Source organism: Papaver somniferum, chromosome 5 (assembly GCF_003573695.1).
Source record: "Papaver somniferum cultivar HN1 chromosome 5, ASM357369v1, whole genome shotgun sequence".
NCBI classification, from domain to species: domain Eukaryota; kingdom Viridiplantae; phylum Streptophyta; class Magnoliopsida; order Ranunculales; family Papaveraceae; genus Papaver; species Papaver somniferum.
Window position 1 is genome coordinate 133,412,320 of NC_039362.1, and position 13,845 is coordinate 133,426,164.

Below are 13,845 nucleotides of genomic sequence, written 5' to 3' on the forward strand. Positions count from 1 at the left end.
ACACGCCAATAGGATGTAGCCATAATCAATGGCTACTCTTCCTCACGAGATACAATCTCAGCCGTTTAAGTTCGCCACCGAACTGACAGGCTTGCGGCAAGTTTTAGGCGACCAACCGAGATAAGCCTAAAAGAACCACATGCTATCTTCATGCGGCAAGTCTCTTGACTTTGACTTGACACACGTAGGAAACTATTACATGTTTTCCACGAAAACACTCGAGACATCTAACATGTCAAAAATTGGGGGATACTCATCAAGGTATTGGTCTGGCGGTTTACAGCGTGCGGCCTGCAATACGCCCGTTATAAGAAAGTGTCAAGAAGCGGGACAGTTATTGGCGGCAAGAAGTAATGGGTGTAAATGGATCCACTTCCTTCATCGTGGAAGCACGGTTTCTGACGGTTACACGTTACTCCACCCTTCCATCACTCAATTGTTCCCACTTCCTACGAGACCAGGATACGTTTAATTATGACTTGTATAAATAGGTTTCACCTATTTCCGCCAAACAAAAAGGTCTGGACAGAGAACAACACAGTATCCAGAAATCACCTAAGAACTGATAGCTTTCATTCCGCGAGCCAGTTCCACTTTCTGATACAAGTCATAAAACAGTCACACCTTCAGAATTAACCAATCTGGTCTCAACACTTTCTTCGCTTCCCTCCCTAAGACCAACCCTTCGCCTTCACTTTGTGACCGAAGCAAGCCTGGAACGACTATTTCTTGGTTTAGGCCAGGATTGTACAGATTGATCCCTCGAATCAAAAGTACTCCCCTGTAGTGCATTGTTTAGGGTTTAGATTTGTTTCTCATCCACACACCTGAATTTACCAAAACTGGCAGAAACAGTTTTCACCCACAAACACTTGTTTAAAACTTCTTAAGGATTTTTACGAGATACCTTAATCGAAGTTTTCTTTCTAGTCTCCGATTTCGACTAACAAGTGTTGGTAGGGCTGCACAACGGGTAGGGTGGGTAGGATATGGCCTATTTTGCCACCCTACTCGTTGACTTGCGGGTAAGAAATTTTTTACCCGCCACCCTACCCGCCATTAAACGGGTAAGATCCTACACGACGCATTAATTGGCGGGTCGGGTCGGGTAGGGTGGCGGGTACAACCGTTTTTTTTTTTTTTATTATTTTCCATGTTCTGGACTTTCTGGTTACTAGTTATTGACTGTGTATACAAAAAATGCTTCCCAAGAAAACAAAAAAAATATTGCAATAGTACCAAAGCCAGTCTAGCTACATATGTACCCGATGGTACTGCCAATCTAACTAGGTAAAAATGAACAAACAAAAGCATCTTGCTAGGCACAAATCCATTGTAGTCTCAAGAAACAAAAGTTGTATTTTTTTTAAAAGCGACCATGAATCCCAGCATAATTCCATGTTCTTCATATACCCTTGTTCTTCGTATAACTTCATACGACCTTTTTCTTCAATCATCATCTACGATGATGGAATAAGTACTAAGATCACCAAATAAATTTGCATAACAACAGATAATGACAATCAACATAAAAATATTTTTATACGCTACATATCAAAGCTGATTAACAAAAATTAATTAATCAGGTTGAGAAGATGGTGGAGGTGGAGGTGGCGGAGATGCAACAACACTGGCCCTTCGTTGCACAGATTGAGATGCAGCTTGAGAGGGAATAGGAGGTCTCGTTGACATCTCTTTTGTAATCTCAACCATTTTTTCTCACACTAAGCCTGCACAAACTAAATTAATTACACGTCAAAGGAAATCATTCCTAACTTCTGATTTCAGGATATTTTAATAATTCAGTACTTGAAAGAAAACAAGGTACGCGTACATCATCTTTCCAAAATGAAGTCTGTCAAGTACTTATCGACAATACGAACAGCAGATAAATATAGAAAATAAATATTTGTGCCAAATGCTAACTACTACAGTGTAAAGTGAACTTCTCAAGCATGTTCCAAAAATCAAGAAAAATGAAATGTTGGACCAGGCATGTTTGACTAAAAGAAATAGCATTTGTTCCTCAAAGATAAATAGCCTTATATCATAATTTCAGTATGTAGAGTCAGAACTTTCTCTTACAAAACAATTTCATGGGTTTGTATTTGGTGATTGTCATGTGCATGAGGAACTCAACAGCTTACCTTGCTGATAACGATGCTTAACAGTTCAAAGCCTAAGCAGATTGCAAGTGAAGGAAAATGGTCACCAGCATCGTTTCTCTTAAGAACTCTCTGTATGCATAATCAAATAGATGAAGCAAAGAGTTAATACACAATAAATCAGGATAGCCACATAGCAATCTAATAAGTAAGTACACTTTAAGAAAAGAAAATTGTCAGAGATGTACATGAACGCCAACTGACTGCAAACTAGGAAATATGATTCTACTATAATTTGTAATGCGAAGTGGACTCAATGTGATTGAAATCAATTGGAAATTGAGGGCACTAACTAAATTTCCATAGGTTCCAGAACTGAATGTGTCCCCTGTAATTTCATTGACAACCAACTAGGCCATTTACATTGAATCATATTCACTCAAACTCTTACCATATCATAGTGGTTATGTGGTTTCGTGCCCATTATTGATTTGGCAGTGAAGAAAAGAAGATAACCCTTCTATGTGTTCTGCTTACAAACATTAAAGTGTATATTTGTTACCTTATATAAGACAAGGCCCCTAATGACAAGGAACTCCAGAGGAGGAACACCCCTAGCAATTGCAATCTACGAAAGTACAAATTCACTCACTTATGCAAAACTAAGCATCCAAATTCAAATCAGAATCAAGCTTCTGAGATATCAAGCTCAACTCAAGTGAATCACTCATACTCTAGTTAGGATTAGGATTTTATATAACAAAGCAAACAAACCCAAGAAAAAGAAATACAAATCAATCACAAAATAAATAAGAAATTAGAGAAATCCTAATTCCCACGTTCTATTTCAGTAGTATAAGGTTTTTCATAAAAATTTCAAATCCTCCATGTGGGACAAACTAAACTCCTATGAGAAATTTCATCAATCACTTAACATGCATGTTAATTTCTATAATGGCAATCATATTACTCAACTGATTTCGAATAATTTCTTCAAATACAAATGAAACCACCAAGCAATACAACATACTTCAGGTATAAAAAGAAAAATTCATTCAGATTATCAAAAAAAAAATGATAATTATGTGATTATTATGGACTTACCTAAGATTGGACGTCAGTTCATAACTTCTTCATCAGATTTGCCGGAATTAGATTATTAGGGTGTAAACGAACCAACTGAGTAAAGGGTTTTAACCGAGACCTTGAAAGATGAACATGAATTCGAGAAGAGTAAGGTCTAGGGTTAGCACTGGGAAAGGGTTTCTATGACTCTGTGTTCGATTTGAGAAACAAGAAGAAATAAGATAATAGAGATAGGTAGACGAAAATGCCAGTTTACATAATATCCCTAATATCTTTTAAAACAACAAAAAAATAGGCAGTAGAAAAAAACAATGGAAGGGTTATTTTGTCTTTTCAATATAAGGCGGGTAGGATAAGATAATTTCGAGTTTTACCCGTCACCCTACCCATTTAACGGCGGGTAAGAAATTTCTACCCGTCACCCTACCGTCACATGGCGGGTAGGATAGGATACGGATAAAACACTAGCGGATATGGTAGGATTGGCGGGTATGTGCACCCTGTTGGATATTTTCAAGGTTTGCCGCTACGCAGAGTTATACGGTGATCGACCTGACCGGTCAGGTCGTGGGGGTCTAGGGGGAAACACCCCCTAGCAGAGTCCGAGACAGCGTCTAGTGGAATTTTTTTCCTGTTTTTACTTTGTAAAACCTAGAAGTTTCCATTCAAAATTGAACAGACGCGTATCATCCCATAATGCCACCATTAATGGCTTTTGGAAGCGTCTGTTGGTGATGAAACGACACTACCAACAGGCATGAATATCACTATAAGTAGCGAAGATGTTCTCCCATTCCAACACATCAAAAACAATCTGTTTTCTTCTTCTCTAAAAAGCATCATCAAAACCTTATACAGTGTGATTCTTGGTCGGGTCAAGGAAGTACAATCCTTGAATTCGATTGCGGTGTTAGGGCTTCATTGAATCCTGAAGGCATAATTCGAGAGATCGTTTGTACTCGCCAAATTTATTGGGAAAGGTCGAATTATTGTCTAAAAGAATCGAAAGAGCCTTGAAGTCAGGGGTACACCATTTTCTATTTCTGTTTTCATCCTCTTGTTTAACCCAAAATTTCCAACACACCCCTAGACACAACTGATATTCAGAGTATCAGCAGTAAAAAGAGGAAGATTATGGACCATTCAAACAGGAATTTGAATGAGTTTAGAAAATTAGCTAAAACCCCATTGTAATGTACTATAATCTTATTAGCTAAGAGTATTATTAGTTGTCTAATTAATCAGTAATATTTTCTGTATCCTAATGTGCCGTGCTCATCTTAGGGGTGGGACTTGGGTTGGTTGGGCGGGTTCGAAAGCTTGGCCAAGGCAGACCCGAGCTAGGAATTCTTTGCCCAGATTGCCCATCGAACTCGTGGAATCCATTGAGGTGTTGCCCAAGTCCGCCCAAGTTATGTTCCTCGGGTTCTCCGGGTTCCTCAGGTTGGCCCAAGTTCCACTACACATACAAGTTTGTTAATGTGATAATAATAAATTTAGTAATAATAAAATTTAATTCAAATTTCCAAATAACTGAAGATTATCTACAATAGTATAAACTCTTTTCATATTGAATGATCAATGAGATAGATATAATTTATATTTTCACTAATAGATTTGAATATAATATCTAAAATTTCTCTAAATAGATGATAATACCAATTATAAAAAATATCTAATATATGGTTCTTCGGGTTGGGCAGGTTGTTTGGGTTATAAATATTTGTGCCCATGCTTTCCCAAATGTAGCTCGGGTTCATAAAATTTATGCCCAAGCTTGCCCAAAGTTTTGAAATACGTTGCCCATGTCCGCCCAACGTTCGGGTTGGGCATGGTTTGGGTGGGTTGACCCAACCCAAGTCCAACCCCTAGCTGATCTTATGAATGTTGGGTCCTGTTTTTTTTTTACTGTTAAGAAAGGGAGCGTCTACAGCTGGGACAACAGGCCTTGTCCAAATCTTGGACATGAGGTGGCACAATGGTTAAAGAGGGGAATGATTCTAGCATCGGGATTAGTAGCGGGGTGAAGAGCGAAATGATTAAGGCTAACCCCTATGGGCTAGATATCTAGCAGCTAGATTGGTCATCCACGTCAGCTAGGGCAACCTCCTAAGTCCTATGAGCTAGATATCTAGCAGCTAGATTGGTCATCCACGTCATCTGGGACCACTATAGAACGTTGTGTGGTTCAGCGCTGAGCGCTGTTTGGTTCAACGTTTTAAATCTCAGCTGTTAGATCATAAAATTTATCTCCCAGCGCTGAACCGTTCAGCGTTAAAAGCACTTTTTGAACGCTGAACCATTCGGCGTTTCAGTTTCGCTGCTAGTTGAACTGCGAGCACTTGGTAGGAGAGAGAACTATCTAATGTTAGCGTTAACTTTTTTCCCACACTTTTTTCATGATGTGCAACATTTTTGGCCAATCTAACAGTTCTATCTAGCCCATAGAAGATCGTCTAAATATCTGAATTTATTGTCTCATATCTGGACAATAACAGTTGTCCCATTTCTAGATTTTTCCGTTAAGAAAACAACATTTATGCAGTGTATAGTCTTGTCTGCGTTGTACCCTGCATAGGTTTGTGCAGTGTATAGTCTTGTCTATGTTGTACCCATAACCTTCTGACTACGTAGGAATATAGGCCTATTGACTCCGAGAAAAGGAAGGGTTTGCCGTTTGCGTGTGAAAGTCAAAAACTTCTCATCACAATTTATGGTCTGACGTGGCTTTACCTTGCCTGCTGCAAATCACACAAGATTCCCCGTATATTCTGGTATTTAATTCATTCATTTTCTTTTCTTTTGTGGGCAAACTACATTCTCTACAGCACCACACTATGTAGTCACTAGACTCATAACATGTAACATTGTAATCAATGACATGGCCAAAGAAAGCATTTTGCATTTTATTTGATTGATTACTTCTTCTTTATAGCCATCAAAAATTAGTAGATATATAATGAACCCAGGGCTCTTGCACTCACCTTAGCTGAATTCAAATGGTTTAAGATTGCTTGCCTGAATGAATAACTCCAGTGACATACAGCACAAGGTGGGAAATGGCCTTAGGAATCAGATCTCTCAAAGATGGATTTTGAATTAATCAGTATAAGAAACATTCAGTAATTACAAAGCAGGCGTGGTTGTTGGGAATTTGATGTGAATGGTGACTAACTTGCTAGCTTGTTGTTCAGTATGGAGTGTCCAGATTTTCAAAATGAATAACTTATTAAGGTTAACACAATCATGCAAGGTTCTGGTAATGCCATATCAAAAATGACAAGCAACTAACTAGTTGTGATGCATAATTTTCAATTGTAAAGTGCAATAATTCTCTCGAGCTTCAAGCAAATTCCTCACGCCCTAGTAATTCAGCTCTCCATTTATTTAAGAATGACAAGCAAAGTAATTTTCATGCCTTGAAGCAAAATTCCTCACATGAATGCTCGTGTTTCAAAAGAAATATTGAAGAAAGATTGGGTAAGAATGAGAATCCATATGTAAAGTATCACAAAGAGCTGAAAGGAGAACATATTTGCACCATAAGAAGACCAAAGCAACTAATTTTTTCTCATAAGCTAGATATATAACAACAGAAAACTGTGACCTTAACATACAGAGCAAGGCCAAATCCCCCTAAATAATAACAGAATTGCAAGAAGTACAAAAATGACGGACAGGAGACCTACTGCTTAAATCTGGAGTTACTTCTGGTTAATGAAGCTCTCTTTTCCTAACTTCTAAGGGAATACTCCTTAAATCTCTACCATATCTACTAATGAAGCCCTTTTTACTATAAATTCCGATACTTGAGTTGAGAATGCTGTGTGATTGTTGTTCATAGAAAGAGATTAAGTTGAACTAGAAAAATTTACAAAATACCTGAGTTGAGTCTGAGTCAATCCTAGGATTCCTCATAGTTCTAAATAACTTAACGAAATGTGTTTAGCTAGCACAGCAGGATTAGATGTTAAGAAATACTGGCAGCAAAATGAATGAGAGTTGGTATGACTAGAGTTGGATTGTACATTACTGCAGTTTTAAAGTCCAAGGGGGATTGGAAAGGTGTCTTTGTTGTCAGAGATCTCCATGCTCTCCTATTAGGGCTGTAGTGACGTTGCCTTCGCTTTTCTGCGGGCTCCAGTGACTTCAATGAGGACATAACATGCAGCTCTCCATATAATGCAGCAAATCCCAAAGAGTCAATTGGGGATTCCTTGGTATGCTAGACTCTTTCACCCATCTGTTCTTAGAATTATCATATCTGCAAGAAAATATATCCCAAAATTATGATTTTGCTGAACTTGAATATTGCAACAATAAAAAGATTTTGCAAGACACTAGCATCCTTAAGGCGTTCAAGCAATATGCCAGTTATTCATATACCAACAAAATCGTTTAATATTGAGTAGGGTTTCATACAGGTTACCGAAAATATGATACTCAATTAAAAAGGACCAAACAGAACCGCATAGAGATGAGAATCATGGGATTATACTGTGAAGGCACTCGGCAGAATTGGAGATGCTGGAGTTAAGCGACGAAAACAATCAAAACAATTGACCATCAGAAAACCTTCTTGCTATTATGAGAAAGAAGAATACGAATGGAAGTAATCTATAACACAGAAAAAACTACACACAGAATATTTCTTCTCCGTCCCTTAAGGCGCAAAACATCAGCAGCGCCATGTGCAAACTACAAAGAGAATGTATCTGAGTTCAGGTTTTTAAATCCTGAGGAACCGTGTTTTAGATACATGTATACAACAAATTCGGAGGAGACACTACAACTGAGCAGACAAACAATATAAAAACTGGAAATGGATAAGAACACAACTACAAACCAATTTTCCAAAACAAATAAGTGTTACGCTTGATGGTTCTCATGACATGAAGAAAACTAAGGTTAGATAGAGTTTGAAACAGCGTAATCCAATTCTGGATTACTTAACAAGTATGCTGTACAAGCAAACCAGTGTTTGCCTAAACAACGAGAGGTATCAGGTATTTTAGAGCACTCCACTAGTCCTCAAGATCCGAGCATGAGACCATAACCCACACACACCTTTATTAAGACTCGCAAGGAGACTCAAACCTCATCACAGGATTAAAATGGGTATCAGATCTTCAGGCAGTAGCAAACCAGAGTATTCTTGTTTTTGTTCACCTATATTTATGTTTCCTTAAACTCAAATGCAAAAATAGATTATGAAAAAAAAAGGAGAGTTCGACTCGTCCACCGAGACCAATCATAGATACAAGAGAAAAAATATACAGTATAAAGCAACACAACATAATCAATTTGCATTATATAAAAGAGGCTAGTACAACAGCACCTGGTCCACAACCTACATTAACAGGAACAAATAAATTGTAGACAGTAAACATTCCACATCAACTAAACTAAGGCTACGTTCTAGATAGTTTTAACCGCTCAAGATGCATAATCCAGATACAGTCTACAAAAAATTTAAAATCATATGACTTGATAGTCCACTGATGCTTAATTTTGTGGTTGTCACCATTACTGAGTCGCCCTAGCCTAGTCTAGTTCATAGCCTTAAGTTCAAAAGTAATCGCCAATTGAAAACTAAAGAATAATAATGAATGATTCCCAAACCTCTCACCAATATCTAGATATTACCTCTTCGAACTTAATTTTGCTGCAACAAGACATCGTTCCAGTATATCTTCAGTTTCTATATATGATACTTCTTCTATTTCTCATGACATAAATCGGCACAAACTAATGCTACATTTATTGGATCCAATAGACAATTAGAAACTAAAAGAAACATCAATCATGGCAACAAAGTAAGCCAAACACATATTTACTAGGAAAAACAGAAGCCAAAACTGCAATAACAGCACAATTCAAAAAAAAAAAAAAAAAAAAAACTCTAGTAGACAACAAGAGTACCAATCGAAATCGTCTACACATGGTTTTTATTTTATAAGAATTACCTGAAAATGTCATTCCCATCAACATAAAAACCATCGGCATATCCCTATTTTCACCACCATCCACAACAACAACGTTTGCAAGTGTCCTCTCCCCTTCTCCCCACTTTCCTTCCAATTCCCACCATTTTTCAATTCTGAGATTACTCCATCTTTCTAATATTCATCCACAGGAAAGACTCCAGAAACGGTTCTAGGTTCACCATAACCCCAAACTCCATTTGTTCTCCCTTTCAGACCAAAAAACCAACACACCGAGCACGACATCTGGGTAACCCATCTAAAGCAACCCACTCATCTTTCTCAACATTGTAACACTCCACTGAATACAACATCCACCCAGCAGCACCAAACATAGCATGTCTTGAACCACCACCACCAGAATTTCACGACACTTAGAATTCCCAATAGAAGCAAAACTACCTCGAGGTGAAACCATAGGTGCTAACCTCTCCCATGTTTTAAAATTACAAACATCTAAACGGAAAAAAGATGAAGATTATGTTGGTCTATCCACCGGAAATGATGTAGTATCAAAAAGTGATCCACCAAGTACATACAGATGATGACCTAATGAGATTGAAAACGAATTTGAGAGACCACATGCATAGGAGGAAGAGGACTCCAAGATAGATTCTGAAAATAAAATATATGAGGAGGAGAATAAGAAGATGAACACAAAGTCAGGGCTACACGATCTTATGCACAAACCTAGATTAACTGCTGACTAAGGCAAAGGTTTATGACTGCTGCAAGTATCAGGAGTGAGATTTGGTATGTACTAGAGTTGGATTGTACACACTACTGCAGTTTTAAAGTCCAAAGGGGATTGGAAAGGTGTCTTCGTTGCCAGAGATCTCCATGCTCTCCTCCTGCGGCTGTAAGTTTGAATGAAAAGCGAAGCACATTTCTTGTGGTGACGCTGCCTTCGGTTTTCTGTGGTCTCCAATGCACTTCTCCATTTAACCCAGCAAACCCAAAAGATGAGTCAATTGGAGATTTCCTTGCTATGCTAGACTCTTTCACCCATCTATTTGAAGAATTATCATATCTGCAAGAAAATATATCCAAAATTATGATTTTGCTAGAGAATCCAGTAGCATGAAAACTTGAATACTGCAACAATAAACAATATTTTGTAAGATAGCTAGCGTCCTTAAGGCGTTCATTGTGCCGATTATTCATATACCAACTAAATCGTTTAATATTGAGTCGGGTTTCATACAGGTTACAGAAAATATGATACTGAATTTCGAACACAAAAAGGAGCAAACAGATGCAACTTATGAACCGCAATAGAGATGGGAATCACGGGATTATACTGTGAAGGCACTCGGCAGAATTGGATGATGCTGGTGTTAAGCGACGAAAACGATAAAAATAATTGACCATCAGAAAACTTTCTTGCTTATTATGAGAAAGAAGAATAAGAAGGAAAGTAATCTATAATACAGAAAAAACTACAAAGAGAATATTTCTTCTCCATTCCTTAAGATGCAAAACATCAGCATCGCCATGTGCAAACCACAAAGAGAATCCTGGTATTTGAGTCCAGGTCTTTAAATCCAGAGGAAATGGATATAAATTTGGAGGATATACTAGAACAAAGCAGACAAACAATATACAAACTGGAAATGGATAAGAACACAACATGAACAGGTAGAAATAGAGACAGACAAATTTTCCACCACAAATAAGTGTTATGTTTGATGGTTCTCATGACATGAAGAAAACTTAGGCTAGATAGAGTTTAAAACAGCGTAATTCAATGTTCGCCTAAACAACGAGAGGTATCGGGTATTTTAGAGTACCCCACTAGTCCTCACGATCCGAGCATGAGACCATAACCCACACACACCTTTGTTAAGACTGGCCGCAAGGCGACTCAAACCCCAACACAGGATCAAAATGGGTATCAGATCTTCAGGCAGTAAGAAACCAGAAAATTCTTGTTTTTATTCATCTATTTATATTTCCGTAAACTCAAACGCAGAAATAGATGTAAAAAAACAAGGAAAGTTCAACTCGCCCACCAGCACCAATCATAGATACCAGAGAACAAACATACAGTACAAAGAAACACAACATAATCAATTTGCATAAAAAAATTGGTTTGTACAATACCACACGGTCCACAACCTACCTTAACAGGAAACAAATAAAATTCTAGACAGAAAACATTCTACATCAACTAAAGCTACAGTCTAAATTGTTTTAGCCGCTTAACATGCATAATCCAGATATAGTTTACAAAAAATTTAAAATCCTGTGACTTGATAGTCCACTGATGCTTAATTTTGTAGTTGCCACCATTACTGAGTCACCTGAGCCTAGTCTAGTTCATAGCCTAAGTTCAAAAGCAATCGCCAATCAGAAACTAGAGAATAATAATGAATGGTTCCCAAACCACTCGCCAATACCTAGATATTACCTCTTCGAACTCAATTTTGCTGCAATAAGACATTGTTCCAGTATACCTTCAGTTTCTATACATGATACTTCTTCTATTTCTTATGACATAAGTCAGCACAAACTAATGCTACATTTATTGGTACCAATAGACAATTAGAAACTAATGAAAACATCAATCATGGCAACAAAGTAAGCTAAAACACAGAAGCCAAAACTGTAATAGCAGCACAATAAATAAAAAATAAAACTCTAGTAGACAACAAGAGTACTAATCGAAATCATCTACACATGGTTTTTAATTTATGAGAATTACCTGAAATGTCATTCCCATCAAGCATAAAAACCATTGGCATATCCCTATCTTCACCACCATCCACAACAACAACATTTCCAAGTTTCCTCTCCCCAATCTGCCTCCATTACCCACCATTTTTCTAGATTCACCCATCTTTCTCAACATTAACACTCCAAGCAGCAGCAAACATAACATGTCTTGAACCACCACCGGCAACCAGAATTTCACCACGACACCTAGAATTCCCAATACAAGCAAAACTACCTCGAGGTGAAGCCATAGGTGCTAACCTCTCCCATGTTTTAAAATTACAAACATCTGAACTGAAAACAGATGAAGATGGTGTTGGTCTATCCATCGGAAACGATCTAGTATCGAAATCTGATCCACAATACATATATATATGATCCTAATGAGATTAAAATGAATTTCGAGAGATTCTGAAAAATCAAAGGGATAAGTTTTATATTCACCGAATTCTATCCACCAGATTCTGAAGAAGAACTAGTGGGTGATGATGATGAGTTGATGAATTTCCATAACGAGAGAGAGAGTGTCAACCCCAGATTTTCAACGCAACGACATTTATACGGGACCCATTCACGTGTCTTTTCGGTCCAAAGACACCGAAGCTAAGCTGCTTGGGAGACTCCGGTTTTTTATACCACCTTTAGACCCCTGCGCGTCATCTCTATCAACCGCCCTACCCTGAAGACCGCATCCCTTTTCCAATAACAAGTACCAGACAGTGTAGGAGACAATGTTAACTCTCAAGATATAGCCAAGTTTTCCGTCGGCTCACGTAATCTGGAGAACCCGCAAAGCAGGCAAAATAGGGGTCTATTTTAAAGTGAGCTGATATAAATTATAGATAAGACCCCAAAAAATATAGATTTCTTTCTCGTCCTAATCCAAAATCCAAAATCATTTCTCGCCCTACTCCATCAGGGAAAAATAGGGGTCCGTTTTAAAGTGAGCCGATAGAAATTTGACCTTTAGGAGGTCAAGTTTTAATGTCAAATTTTTGGGGTCTTTTCGTCATTTTCGCAAAGACACCGGCAATCACTAGTTACGGAAAGTCGATTCTAATAAAGTTACAAATTCCGACAGATTTCTATCTAAGATAAACGATTTTAATTATCTTCCTTACCCGTATTTTATTTTTTCTGAAAAAATCCAGAAAATAATGGGATATATGGATTCTAATATGTCTGCTGATTGTACCATTTAAACTTGTCCTGATAGTGATTGTGTTAGTGTTAGTGATAGTATTATTCATGAAACCTTTGAATCGAAAAGAGATTGTCATATTTCTTAATCAAATACAGTTCTGTAAGTGCTATGTTATGTGCTTGGGTTTTAATTATTGTGGTTTGAACTATCCAAAATTGCTAAAAACCACTGAGTCAGTCATATAATAGTTTTGGATCCTATTTCGTGTTATTATCGGTCATATAATTGAGTTTTTTTAAAAGAAAACAAAAGAAAATGGACTGATCCATGTACAAGGCTTTATTTTAAGATACATGAGACTTTTTATTTCATTCCCTTTAAGATTGATAACTTATTATACATTATATCTCTTATTATGCTCTCAACTTTGAATTTGATCGGTCCATGGGTCAGTTCGAAATCCTTAATTGGATATAAACTAAATATTCAAAATAACTTGATCATGTCTAAGAAATTACTTTTTTACATGACTTCAAAGCATGAATCCACAACTATATAAACATATCTAGTTTTCTGAAAGTTCAACATTAACAAGTATTTGATTAGTGTTATGTCGCAACATGAAGGTATAAATAATTATTCTTCGAAATCCTATATATCAAAGGAGTAGAAACAACTATGTATACCATTCCTTTTGATATTTTGATCATGGATACTAATCTAGTCATTCAATCCACTAAAATCATGTAAACAAACTTCGTGCGTGATATTTTCAATAAATAAGACGGTTAAGGACTTGTTAGAAACTAGG

At 37.3% G+C, this 13,845-nt stretch overlaps 1 pseudogene; it reads right to left on the reverse strand.

Annotated features, from left to right (window-relative positions):
• Nucleotides 1–6,776: 6,776 nt before the first annotated feature.
• Nucleotides 6,777–12,219, reverse strand: LOC113279624 (annotated as a pseudogene).
• Nucleotides 12,220–13,845: the final 1,626 nt, after the last annotated feature.